This window comes from Bos indicus, chromosome 2, assembly GCF_029378745.1.
Source record: "Bos indicus isolate NIAB-ARS_2022 breed Sahiwal x Tharparkar chromosome 2, NIAB-ARS_B.indTharparkar_mat_pri_1.0, whole genome shotgun sequence".
NCBI classification, from domain to species: Eukaryota; Metazoa; Chordata; class Mammalia; order Artiodactyla; family Bovidae; genus Bos; species Bos indicus.
Genome location: NC_091761.1, coordinates 35,052,314 through 35,065,947, shown reverse-complemented (window position 1 = coordinate 35,065,947; position 13,634 = coordinate 35,052,314). Strand labels below are relative to the sequence as shown.

Genomic DNA, 13,634 nt, shown 5'->3' with positions numbered 1-13,634 from the left:
CAGGTATATTATATATCTAATAAGGTATACTTCTACAATATATGATTTTAGGAAACAAATCAAACAATTCATAATTTTGTGCATATAGTGTTCTCCAAAGCCACACTGGGACTAACCCAAACAATGAATGCTTTAAGCATGAGATGAAATATTTGCATCAGCTATGTGGCCTGAATTCTATAAATTTTGTTGTTTATTTAACTTTAAAGAATTGATAATTTCAAGAGGGGCTATTAGATTTTAGATATTTCTGATCCTTTTGAGTTTTCTTAGCAAGCAAATTACTTGAATAAATATCATTCTAATATTTAAGTATCTATGATGTCTAGGCCCTACCCACTGCTCTCAAGAAGCTTAAAATTTAGATGCCAAGGCAGACAAGTAAAACAAGGATGATAGAGTAGGACTGTAGGGTAGGCAATGTGACTGTTATTTACTGACCATACTTCAACCACTGGGGTAAAGTATGGGGATGGGAGGTGGAAGAAAGGACATTTTAGACAGAAGTCATACTTTGGTATGACTAAGGAAAGGACTAAGTAACAAATTTGAGGATTTTCTTCTCTTTTATGTCAACTATATTATAGTATAAACTATATATAATAAAATGTACTTAAGTGTACAGTTTGATGAGTTCTGATAAACCACCACAATAAAGAGACAGAATATTTCTGACAACCTAGAAAGCTCTTTCACACCCCATGCAGTCAATCTTCCCACCTAACTCCACATTGAACCCCAAGGGAAGCACTGATCTGCTGTCACTACGTATTTGATTCTATTTGTTTAGAGTTCATTAAAATTGTATTTTACAATATGTACTCTTTTGTGTCTCTTTTTCATCAGTATGATGTGTTAAAAGTCATCCATGTTGTCGCATATATAAGTGGTTTCCTCTTTACTGCTGAACATTACTGTGTTATAAGGACATACCACACTTTATCCACTTACCAGTTGGGAAACATCTGGATTATTTCCAGTTTGGGGCTATTATGAATAAAACTGCTATGAACTATTATGTTTAAGTCTTGGTGTGGACAAATGTTTTTATTTACTTTTGGTAAATATATAAAGTGGAGTTGCTGGGTCAAATGGTAACTGTATTTTTTTTTTTTAACCTTGCAGGATCTTAGTTCCCTGAACAGGGATTGAACCTGGGCCACATAAGTGAAAGGACTGAGTGCTAACCAGGAATTCTCTGGTAATTGTATTTTTTAACTTCATTTAAAAAAAAAAGCCAGAATGGGAATTCCCTAGAGGTAGAGTTGTTAGGATTCTGTTCTTTCACTGCCTAGGTCTCCGTGTAGCCTGCTGCCACTCCTCCCGCCCCCCAAAATCCAACAATGCCAGAACAATTTTCAAAGTGGTCAAACCATTTAAGTTACTGTTTGCATGGTATACTTTTCATCCTCTTAGTTTTAAAATGTTTTGTCTTTAAATCTAAAATGTGTCTCTTGTGGCTTGCATATCATTTTTTTTAACCCATCTTACAAATATCTTTTAATTAGAATATTTAATCCATTTGTGATACATTTAGTTACATTTAATGTAATTACTGATAAGATAGTATTTATACCTGCCATTTTACTGTTTTCTTAATGTCATGTATTTTTCTGTTCTATTCCCTGTTACTCCCGCCTTTTATGTTAAATACTTATTTGTACCTTTAATTACCAGTCCATCCTAAAGGAAATCAGTCCTGGGTGTTTATCGGAAGGACTGATGTTGAAGCTGAAACTCCAATATTTTGGCCACCTGATACGAAGAGCTGACTCATTTGAAAAGATCCTGATGTTGGGAAAGATTGAAGGCAGGAGGAGAAGGGGACAACAGAGGATGAGATGGTTAGATGGCATCACCAACTCAATGGACATGACTTTGGGTAAACTCCAGGAGTTGGTGATGGACAGGGAGGCCTGGCGTACTGCAGCTCATGGGGTCACAAAGAGTCGGACACGACTGAGTGACTGAACTGAACTGAATTACCCTGTCATTTCTTTTATGATATATTTTTTGAGTATCTTCTTAGTGGTTGTTCTAGGGATTACTCAGTTTTGTTCTCTGAACACCTTGCTGGGCAGCTGATGGGTAAAACGTTGTTGTCTTAGTGGTTGCTTCTAGGGTGGAAGGAGAAGGGGACAACAGAGGATGAGACAGTTGGATGGCATCACCGATTCAATGGACTTGGGTTTGAGCAGGCTTCAGGAGTTGATGATTGACAGGGAAGCCTGGTGTGCTGCAGTCCATAGGGTCCCAAAGAGTCAGACCCGACTGAGCAACTGAACTGGGGATTACAATTACCAATTTAGAACAATACAGCTTGGATTAATACCAGTTTAATTTCAATAGTATACAAAAACTTAGCTACTATATAGCTTCATTTCCTCTTGCTTCCTTTGTATTATAATTATGATACAAATTAGATCCTTATACATAATATGCCTATCAACAAAGCTTTATAATTACTATGCAGCTGTATTTTAAATGGGAGAAAAAAGAATTATAAACAAAAAATACATTTATACTTTTTATAATTATTTATGTATTTACAAGTTTCCTTTATATGGGTTTGAGTTATTGTCTAGTTTTTCATTTTAACCTGAAAGACTCCCTTTAGAATTTCTTGTATGGCAAGTTTCCTAATGACAAATTCTTGTTATTTTTGTTTATACATGCATTTGGGGAATGTACTAATTTCTCTTTCATTTTTGAAGGATAGTTTTCCTGGATACAGAAGTCTTAGCTGACAGTCTTTCAGCATTTTGAACATGTCATCCCACTGCTTTCTGCTTCAGTAGTTTTGGTTGTAAATCTTATTTAGGATTATGTGACGAGTGGCTTCTCTCTTGACACTTTTAAGATTCACTCCTTGACTTTGGTTTTCAACAGGTTAATTATAATGTGTCCAGGTGTGTATTTCTTTGAATTTATCCCACTTAGACTTTATTAAACTTCATGGATATGTGGATTAATGTTTTTAAATCAATTTGGAAAGTTTGTGACCATTAAGTGTCATCACATAGTTTCAATAATGTATTCATGTCAAACCCAATCTCTCAATCCTTTCTGTTCTCCCCTTTCCCCCTTAGTATCCATCCTTTTGTTCTCTACGTCTGTGCTTCTATTTCTGCTTTGTAAATAAGATGGTCTATACCGATTTTTTAGATAGCGCTTTTTGAGTGGGAAATTCTGTATAACTGTGCCACTCAAACAGCTTTGGATTCAGATGTCGCAATCCTTCCTTTCCCTCTATCCAGTAGATTGATCACCTTTCTTGATTTGGGAATGCTTTAAAGATGCTAGTTATTTAGAACATATCTGACAAAGTGAGAGGGGCTTGGTAAACGTCCTGCCCTAAACAGAGCCTGTACTGAATTGTGATATAAACTTGTCAATAGTCATTTCTTGGGCAGTTTTGCTCTCTTAACACCTAGCAGGGGAGCTAGGTAAAACGTTACTGTTGATAATTGCTTGGAGAAATGTCAGTACATGATTTCTTAAATTTTGTAAATTAAATTGGGCTTAAAATAGATGGTTTCGCTATTAGGGAAATGTTTGTTTTCCTTGAAATTCAATCTTCGCAAATTGGTAAAGACAAGGTGAGTAGACTGCACTATGGAAAAGAGCATCAGACCGACCGATTTCCACTATTTTCACACGTCTCCCTTTTCTCTCTTGCTTCTCAGATAACCACGTTAAGTTTAGTTCAACTGAACCTTTTCGTTTTGAAGTAGGGCAGCGATGAACACCAAAACGAAGGGAGTTCTGGACTTCGCATTCCTACACTTCCATTTCCTATTGAGTCACCTCCCAGGGTGCGTAAGCCAGCGGCTCGGATCTCGGCGCTGGCCGAGCGCGGAGAAGCGCGGAAGGCAGACGTGAAGGCGGAGCAGCGAGGATGTCCGACGCTAACTTCCGCCTCGCGGTCCAAGCCTGGAGTCAAGAAGCTGGCCCGCTCCGTCTGTCGCGGGCGCTACTCCTGGGACGCCTGCCCGACTCCCGAGTCGTCTCCAATTGGCCGTCGGAGGAACGGAAGCCGAAGAGGAGCAGTGAACCCGGAAGTGCTTCGCAGCGGAGGCCCGGGCAACTCTTTTGAATGGAATCGGGCTGATTCATCGCCGGTTCGCCGAGCCAGAGCCGGGCCCAGTCCGAGCTGCTGCTGTCGCTGTCGCTGCCGCCGCGTCATCGCTCCTGGAAGACTAGGGTCCAGACCGCGACCTCCCGCTCCGCCCGCCTTCAGGTAAGCCTGTGAAGGCAGGCCTTGGACGTCCGTGGAGGCAGCCGCGCTAGGCCTCTGCTAGCCCCGTGCTTTCCTGAGTCACGTTGCCCAGCCGAGTTGCCACGGCCCCGGGAGGTGAGGGTGGAGTCCAGGTTCCTTCGTCCTCCTCTCTGGCTTCCTGGGTCTCTGATTAAGTTAGGTCTGGATGTAGTTTCCTTCCGGGCGTTTCTGCTCCGCTGAATTCACCACACTTTGGGAACCTCTCCTCCCTATACAGAGAGAATCCTTGGTTTTGGCCACTGTTCGTGTTCTGTTCAAAGTTACCCCTGTGTTAAAAAACTTCCCACCAGACAGGAAACAAGGGCGATAGAATAAAATGAACTTTACCGTTGAGTGCATGTTTGCCTTATCACTTCTCCTAAGGATAGGCCTTGACCCATTTTCTTTTAGTTTTAGGTTTTTATCTCCCTTCAAAAAAAAAAAAAAACCCAGAGGTGCACCGGTTTTAAAAACAAAGTGCGATTATTTCTGCTCTGTCTTTGAACTTACTTTCAATTTGTCCTAATTGAGTAGTTGTTGGTGAGTTGATTGCATTTCTTGTTTTCGGTGAAACTCAATTTTCCTGGGAACAACACATTGTATCAGTCAAGGAAGAAAAATGTAAACTTCTTGAAAAAGTTTGAAAACAAATCCAGTGATCGAAGGAAAAATTCTTGAAATTAAAATGGTTGGTGAAAGATTGGTAAAAGATTTAATGGGAAAGGCAAGGAAGAGGTTTTAAAAGTGAGCAAGAAATGTACTTCTAGGGTGAAGATTATTTTTTTCCACTGCCCATAAAATTACTTAGTGCTGCTGACTTGATGTTTGTGAGTAAGCAAGAAGACAGCCAGTGATAATGGTGAAATAACAGAAAAAGAACTAAATACAGTTCTAGTGCAGATGATTAATATAATAGTAGCCTTCTAGTGTTGTCCTATAAAACTACCAACTGGTTCATTTAAAGTTTAAATTGGGTATGTTTTAAACATAGAAACTTAAGTGGGCTATTGTGCATTTGAAGAGATTAAGATATGTGGTGGCTGAGAATTAACTACAGGATACATTTAATGAAGTGCTATTTCGTGAAAAACCTGAATACTGTCTTGATTTTGTTTTAGAACAAAGTTACATGTGGCCAACAGGAGAAAGTTCTGAAGTCATGATCTTTCAATGTAGCCCCACCTGTTGAGTTTGGGAGATTTTTTCCCCCCTAGGATGCTTGATAAATATTATATTGTTGTTCTAATTGAAAAGCTGAATTTTTAACCTGCCCGACTTACTTTTATACCTGTCTGTAAACCTTGTGTTTAATATCTAGTTTCAGAATCCTTGTTTGAAAATCAGTAACACAAAGCGATTGTGCTTAAAATTTGTTTTCAGTTTTATAGCAGTGTTTGTTTCCTTAGTTGTTGTCCACCTGTGAAAGCCTTACCTAAACACTTGTGATTATAACTCGTGAACTTGTCTTACAACCAGTTTGTTGCACTCATTTGACACTCATTATGTTTTATGATATTTTGGTGTCCCCATCTGTAAAGTGAGAATTGGGTTAAATAATCTCTTCTGGCTCTAAGAGAATACTAATAACAGTTACTGGGTATCTGTGAATGTCTCAGGCACTGTGTTAGGTGCTTGTATTTTTTTTTCTTACAGCAGACTTACAAGAAAGATACCACTCTCATTTTAAGATGAGGTCTAGACTCTAGATCTAGAGCCTAGAAGAAGGGAACTTGTTCACATCATATAGAGAGAGGGTAGGTAAAGACGCCAGGATTCAAATCTAGGTCTGATTTCCTCCAGAGCCTTTCCAGCTGAATCTTTTCACTTTATGCTTTTTTCTTGGGTTTGTATAATTCCTCTCAGGGTAGATGGTAAATTCTTTTGGTGAAAGTCACTAAATTCCTTAGTGACTCTATTTCTGTATCATCTTATATACAACAATCATGAAGCCCATATTTGTTAGTAAGTTGTGTCCCACTTTTTGTAGCCTGCCAGGCTCCTCTGTCTGTGGGATTTCCCTGGAGTGGGTTGCCATTTCCTTCTCGGGGGGATCTTCCCGACCCAGGGACTGAACCTCGGGTCTTGTGCATTGGCAGACAAATTCTTTATCTCTGAGTCACCAGGGAAGCCCTGTATACTAGGAACTATTTAATAAGTGCTTTGTTTTAGTGCTGTAATTAGGAGATAGCACAAGGGATTTTCAATAATTCTGTCCTTACTGTTCTAAATGGGGGGGGGGGTGGGAATCTTGCTTTCCAAATCTTATTTATGTAATTAAATTTAATGTTGACTGTTTCTATTTCTTTCACTGAAGAAAGTGAGAGAAAGAAATTCCTAATTACTTTCCACAAATCAGAGAGTAGAGGAATTAGAAATACAGTGAGATCACAAATACAGAGTAAAGGATTTATCATCAGTCTGAGAATAGTATATAAATGCAGCGTGGGTTGAGAAGTAAAAATGAAAAAATGAACTGGAAAACAGAAGAAAAACTCGAACAGATAAGAGCTTCATGATTTTGTTAGCTCAGTTTGGGAGATGAAAAAGTGGAAAATCATGAGGATTTTGAAAGTACTGATACTTATTTTGTACTGTTGTTTTTTTACCAGAGTTCTAGACATTATATATGACACGTTAGGCATAAACACTTTATTCATATTATCTGATAATTTTTTAGCTAATAATATCATGAACGAGCTCTTGAGTCCTTTTCTTTTTGATAGATGTAAAAACTTAGTTTTGATCCATAGACATTTTGCATTGCTTTATTTCTGAGTATTTAAAATATTCTTTTTTTGTAAGTATTCTTTTATGTTCTAGTGTAACAACTTAGATTTTATGAACCCCTTTGCTAAGTTCTGCAAAAAACAAGTCCCTCCTCTTCGGTGTGATTGATTCATTTTTTACTGTGAAATGTGCCCAGTGTTTTGAAATTCACTAAATGTCGAACTCTTTGGGAAGAAGAACCTGTGTTGAGTGAGCACTAGCTGCGCTCGTAGGATGAGCAGCTGATGACGGCAGCTAGCATTCACTGTTTACTTCCCATATGCCAAGCATTATTAAATGTTATTTTTGTTCATTGTCTTCTTTAGTATTCTAAACAATTCTGTGAGATAGATATTATCATTATCCCCATTTTACAGATGAGAAAACTGAGCCTGAGAGAGGTAACTGGCCCAAGGACACAGAGCTAAGATGTTTTGTAACCAGAATTTGAATCCTGGCACTGAGACTGTAGACTCTTAAACTCTTAACCTTAATATACCAAGAAAAACAGTCATCACTGTTTACCACCTGGGTCCAGTAGATCTTTTAAAATTTCTTACACCTTTAAGTCAGTTTTTGAATAATTTATAGAAGTAAAAATAAAGGAATAGTAAAAAAAAAAAAAAAAGTATATTTAGAAATGTTAATGAAATTTAAACATAGTGCATGCAAATTTTTGTTCTGTATTTTCCTGGTTTTGAAGGTATATGTACCTGAAATGGATAACATCATTTAAATGTAGTTAGCTGTTCATCATCCATCATACACGAACCTACATGTTTTTAATAACGTCTCTGAAGAGGCCCTAGCTTATCTTCTGGTTCTACTTGTATTTGCAATACTTTGTGTGTGTGTGTGTGTGTGTGTGTGTTAAAATATGCATTTAATAAAATTTACCGTTTTAACCTTTGTTAGGCCTACAGTTCAGTGGCATTTAAGTACATTCACATTGTGCGATCATCACTACCATCCATCCCTAGAACTCTTTCATCTTCCCTGATGCAATAATTTTTAATTGTATGAGATAGTTTTTAAAGTAAGCTTGTAGTTTTGTTGAAGCAGGGATAGCCATCATCTTTGCTCATAAAACATTCTTTCTTTTAGATTTATGAACACTGGTTAGTCCAGTGATTTTTTTTTTTTTTTAACTTGTGTTCTTTGCTTTTACTCACCTTGGTGTACACTTCAGCAATGTCCACATTTGAACTATATCAGCATCATAAATGATAACACAATATGTCACCTCTTTCGCAAAACAGGTTCTTGTTGTCAAAGTGTGTAAAGAGTCCTTCTTGTTGAATACTAACTGGATATTTCATATTTCCTTTTTGATCTTAGAAATTCATTTTCCAACTCATTGATCCTTTAAAAAATAATTTTTTAGGTAAAATTCACATAGCACAAAATTAACTTAAAATTTTTTTAGTTATTTCTTTTTTTTAATTCACATATAGTTGATTTGTACCAATCGGCTAAATAGCAAAGTGACTCAGTTAATCACATATATGCATTCTTATATTCTTTTCAAAATTAGCCATTTTAAAGTGAACAGTTTAATATCATTTCAGTTCAGTTCAGTCGCTCAGTCGTGTCCGACTTTTTGCAATCCCATGAACCGCAGCACGTGAGGCCTCCCTGTCTATTACCAACTCCCAGAGTTCTCCCAAACTCATGTCCGTTGAGTTGGTGATATCGTCCAACCATCTCATCCCTGTCATCCCTTTCTCCTCCTGCCCTCAATCTTTCCCAGCATCAGGGTCTTTTCAAATGAGTCAGCTCTTCGCATCAGGTGGCCAGAGTATTAGAGTTTTTAGCTTCAACATCAGTCCTTCCAATGAACACCCAGGACTGATCTCCTTTAGGATGGACTGGTTGGATCTCCTTGCAGTCCAAGGGACTCTCAAGAGTCTTCTCCAACACCACAGGTCAAAAGCATCAATTCTGCGCTCAGCTTTCTTTTTAGTCCAACTCTCACATCCATACATGACTACTGGAAAAACCATAGCCTTGACTAGATGGACCTTTATTGACAAAGTAATGTCTCTGCTTTTTAATGTGCTGTCTAGGTTTGTCATAACTTTCCTTCCAAGGAGTAAGCGTCTTTTAATTTCATGGCTGCAGTCACCACCTGCAGTGATTTTGGAGCCCCCCAAAATAAAGTCAGCCACTGTTTCCACTGTTTCCTCATCTGTTTGCCCTGAAGTGTTGGGACCAGATGCCATGATCTTAGTTTTCTGAATGTTGAGCTTTAAGCCAACTTTTTCACTCTCTTCTTTCGCTTTCATCAAGAGGCTCTTTAGTTCTTCTTCGCTTTCTGCCATAAGGGTGGTGTCATCTGTGTATCTGAGGTTATTGATATTTCTCCCAGCAATCTTGATTCCAGCTTGTGCTTCTTCCAGCCCAGCATTTCGCATGATGTACTCTGCATATAAGTTAAATAAGCAGAGTGACAGTATACAGCTTTGATGTATGCCTTTACTGATTTGGAACCAGTCTGTTGTTCCATGTCCAATTCTAACTGTTGCTTCCTGACCTGCATATAAATTTTTCAAGAGGCAGGTCAGGTGGTCTGGTATTCCCATGTCTTTCAGAATTTTCCACATTTTGTTGTGATCCACACAGTCAAAGGCTTTGGCATAGTCAATAAAGCAGATATAGATGTTTTTCTGGAACTCTCTTGCTTTTTCTATGATCCAGCGGATGTTGGCAATTTGGTCTCTGGTTCCTCTGCCTTTTCTAAAAGTAGTTTGAACATCTGGAAGTTCACAGTTCACATATTGCTGAAGCCTGGCTTGGAGAATTATGAGCATTACTTTACTAGCATGTGAGATGAGTGCAATTGTGCAGTAGTTTGAGCATTCTTTGGCATTGCCTTTCTTTGGGATTGGAATGAAAACTGACCTTTTCCAATCATTTAGTAGATTCATAATATTGTACAACTACTCTCTCTATATATTAATAGTTCTGAAACATTTCCATTCTTCTGAAGTAAAATCCCCTATCCACTAGTTTCTCCATTTTATTCCTTTCCCTAGCCCCTGGCAATACCAGTCTTCATTTTGTCTCTATGGATTTATATATTTTGGATATTTCATATAAATGGAATCATTCAATATATGACCTTTTGCACATGACTTCTTTCAAAGAGCATGTTTTGAGATTCATCCACTCCGTAACATTTATCAATATCTAATACCTTTTTATAGTTGAATAATATTCCATATGTTCCTCTGTATGTATATTTAGAATTTGTTTATCTTTTCCTCCTTTTATGAACATTTGGGCTGTTTCCACCTTTTGGCTGTTGTGAATAGTGATGGTATAAACATGCATGTACATGTACTTGTTTTGAATACCTGTTTTCAGTTCTTTTGGATGTGTACCTGGGAGTAGAATTTCTGGGTCCTGTGGTAATTCTGTGTTGAACTTTTTGAAGAACTCCAAGTGTTTCCAACACTCATTGGATTTTAAGTTTTAGAAAATTATATAGGATATCGTCAGTGGTTTGAGATGTTGTTTGTATCAGGGTGATTTTACCTGAATGATTTTACTCTTCCAGGGGACATTTGGCAATGTCTGGGGACATTTTTTTTTTTTAAGTATAGTTGATTTGCAGTATTGTGTTAGTTTCAGGTGTATAGCAAAGTGATTCAAAGTTATATATGTATGCTATGCTAAGTCGCTTCAGTCATGTCCGACCCTGTGCAACCCCATAGACGGCAGCCCACTGGGCCCCCCCATCCCTGGGATTCTCCAGGCAAGAACACTGGAGTGGGTGCCATTTCCTTCTCCAATGCATGAAAGTGAAAAGTCAAAGTGAAGTTGCTCAGTCATGTCCAACTCTTAGTGACCCCATGGACTGCAGCCCACCAGGCTCCTCCGTTCATGGGATTTTCCAGGCAAGAGTACTGGAGTGGGGTGCCATTGCCTTCTCCTCTATTTTTATGGCTGAGTAATATTCCTGAGTGTGTGTGTGTGTGTGTGTGTGAAATATTCTTGAACCAGTCATCTGTTGATGGGCACTTGGTTTGCCACCACATCTTGACTTTTGTAAATAGTGCAGCTATAAACATTGGGATACATGTATCTTTTCTAATTGTCATCTTTTCCAGATATATGCCCAGGAGTGGGATTGCTGGATCATATGGTAGTTCTGTTTTTAGTTATTAAAGAAACCTCCATGTTGTTTTTCGTAATAGCTGCACCGGTTTACATCCTCACCAACAGGGTGGGAAGGTTCCCTTTTTTGGAGACGGTGGTGATTTTCCCAGCTGTACTTGCTATAGGATCTAGTGGGTAGAGGCCAGGGATGCTGCTAAACGTCCTCTAATGCACACGACAGCCCTCTCCAACAGAAAAATTACTTGGTTCTGAATGTCAGTAGTGCCAGAGAAACCTTGGCTTATGTCAACTTTATTGTCATCATTAGAGTGCTGTTACTTTTTGTTTTTAAATGTTCACTTCCTGATTCTCTAATAATTGTGAAACTTTTTCTCTGTCAGTTCTCTCTTTGCTATTAGGGGAGGAATATGAGGGATTCTGAAATACTTGTTCAATGAAAGCTAACAAAAAAGACTACAAAGATGGTATCCCTAGTGTTTTGTATCTTTTTAAAAGATGAAGCAGGGCTTTGGGCAGCACCATAAAAACTGAAAGATGATGCAGTGGCTATAATGTATTTCCCTGTTGCATTATTTAGGGTGATTACTTCACTATTGCATTATTTGGGGTAATCTTGCATTTTCTCTTTAGTTTAGTCTTCTTTGGCCTAGTTGAGAATAATTGATTAGGACATATCAGAGTAATTCCTAGGATAATGAAATAACAAACTTTAAAGATATAGGGAAATCAACCACTAAGATTCCATAATATATTACAGATTTCTAATAATGTGCAATGAACCTCTATCGTAATTTTGTTCTATTTAAAAATGAATAAATCTTCTTTGTTCTTTAAAACTCCTCTAGAAAGACTGAAAGTCATGAGATAGCAATCTTTACATATAATTAGAACAGCTCAAAAAAAACTTTAGGAACAAAATTTGGATACAGGGGTAATCACTATGCTCTATAACTCCCTTGGGTGGTATTTCATTCTGTACTCTCAGGAAATGATAATTTAAAAAATCAATTTTGATTTCTATTTTGTTTTTAGAAATTTTGCTTGATATATTTCCCTCCTTAGTTCTCAAAATAATTGTATCTTATTTAATTAATTTTTTTTTTTTAGGAGAGAGAGAGGGGGAAAAACAAAGCCTTGGGAAAAATTATACCTGCCAGTATTAACAAGAGAATTCTTGAATTAAGAAATTTTTCAAACTCAGCAAATTGAAGCTTAACACCACAAGAGCTGTAGCTACTGACCAGGTAAGAATTAAGAATGTATTTTACTTTTATTTATTCTTTCAGGATATTGTTATAACAATATTATGAAAATGTGTTACTTTTAACACAGATCAAAAGCTCAGATTTAAGAGTTCTTGAAAGTCACAAGTTGCACTTTTGTTCTTCTCTGCTTTCTATAAACTTATTAAAAGTAGTGTAATTTAGAACACATCAATATATTTCATTTCCAAATGTTGGTTTTTTATTGAACCTTATTATCTTATCTTAAATGTTTTAGTTTGCTAAATATTTTTTTCTGTTTGCTGAGACATCTCATTTTGCTAAAAACACAAGTTTGACCTGCCAGATTTTCTTTCCCTCTGCTCCCCACATAGCTCATGTATATTCACAGCATCTGGAGTCTGTGTAAAGTCATCAGAAACAACACAGGGGGAATAGATAAACTGAACACAGCTGGGAATTTACTTTGGCTTGGAATATATAAAATGTCTAAAATTTTTTCCCCCATTTGTTCTTTATGTTAGTAAGCTTGCACTGATCCAAAAGAATTTTTTTTTCTTGGAATAATATCTTGTAGAGGAATAAATGTCTTTTATATTTTAAATACACAGGACTTTATTTTGTTTTGTTTTCAGTCAACAGCCTTTAAAAAGTACTGTGTATTGAATGCCATATTTGAGTTATGGAATTTTAATGAGAATTTAATGGAGAATTTATTTGTAAATGTTGCTGTTAGGAGGGTTAATTAATATTGTGAAGTGGAAATTTTGTGTAGACTATCAAGTTTTCTTATGTGTCTTTTCGTTTTTTAAAGAGAGTTTATCTATTATCAGTCTCTCAAACTTGTGGCGTGAAGGATGCCAGACCCAAAACATATTATTTTGTTTATATAAAATTCAAAAACCCTGAGAAGCTATGCTGTTAGACCTTGGAATTCTACCTTTGTAGGGTGTTGGAGACTAGGAAGGGAGCATAAAAGATTCTTAAGTGCTGGTAAGGTTCTCTTTCTTCATCTAGGTGGTGGTTATGGTGGTATGTTCACTTTGTACAGATTCCATGGTTGTATCATTTGGGCAGTTTTCTAAATTAGGATTTGAATGAAGTTTGCAGTATTAACAATGTTAAATATTCACAGGATTAAATTGTTAGCAATATTCAACAAACATGATTAGGCAACAGTGTAATGATTATAAGTTAGTAGAGTTAGTAAAGCTGTTCTAACTAGTAAAACAACTTGGACAAGTGACAAAATTAATCTGTTAGTG

General features: G+C 37.2%; 1 protein-coding gene across 2 annotated transcripts in view; it reads left to right on the top strand.

The window, feature by feature from the left end:
• The first annotated feature begins 4,064 nt into the window (after positions 1-4,064).
• Positions 4,065-13,634, top strand: part of PSMD14 (proteasome 26S subunit, non-ATPase 14) — a 107,434-nt gene continuing 97,864 nt past the window's right edge. For both annotated transcript variants that reach the window (XM_019971867.2, XM_070804295.1), the window contains exons 1-2: positions 4,065-4,240; positions 12,254-12,390. The gene's annotated coding sequence lies outside the window, so the exon portion shown is untranslated. The remainder of the gene's footprint in view (positions 4,241-12,253; positions 12,391-13,634) is intronic.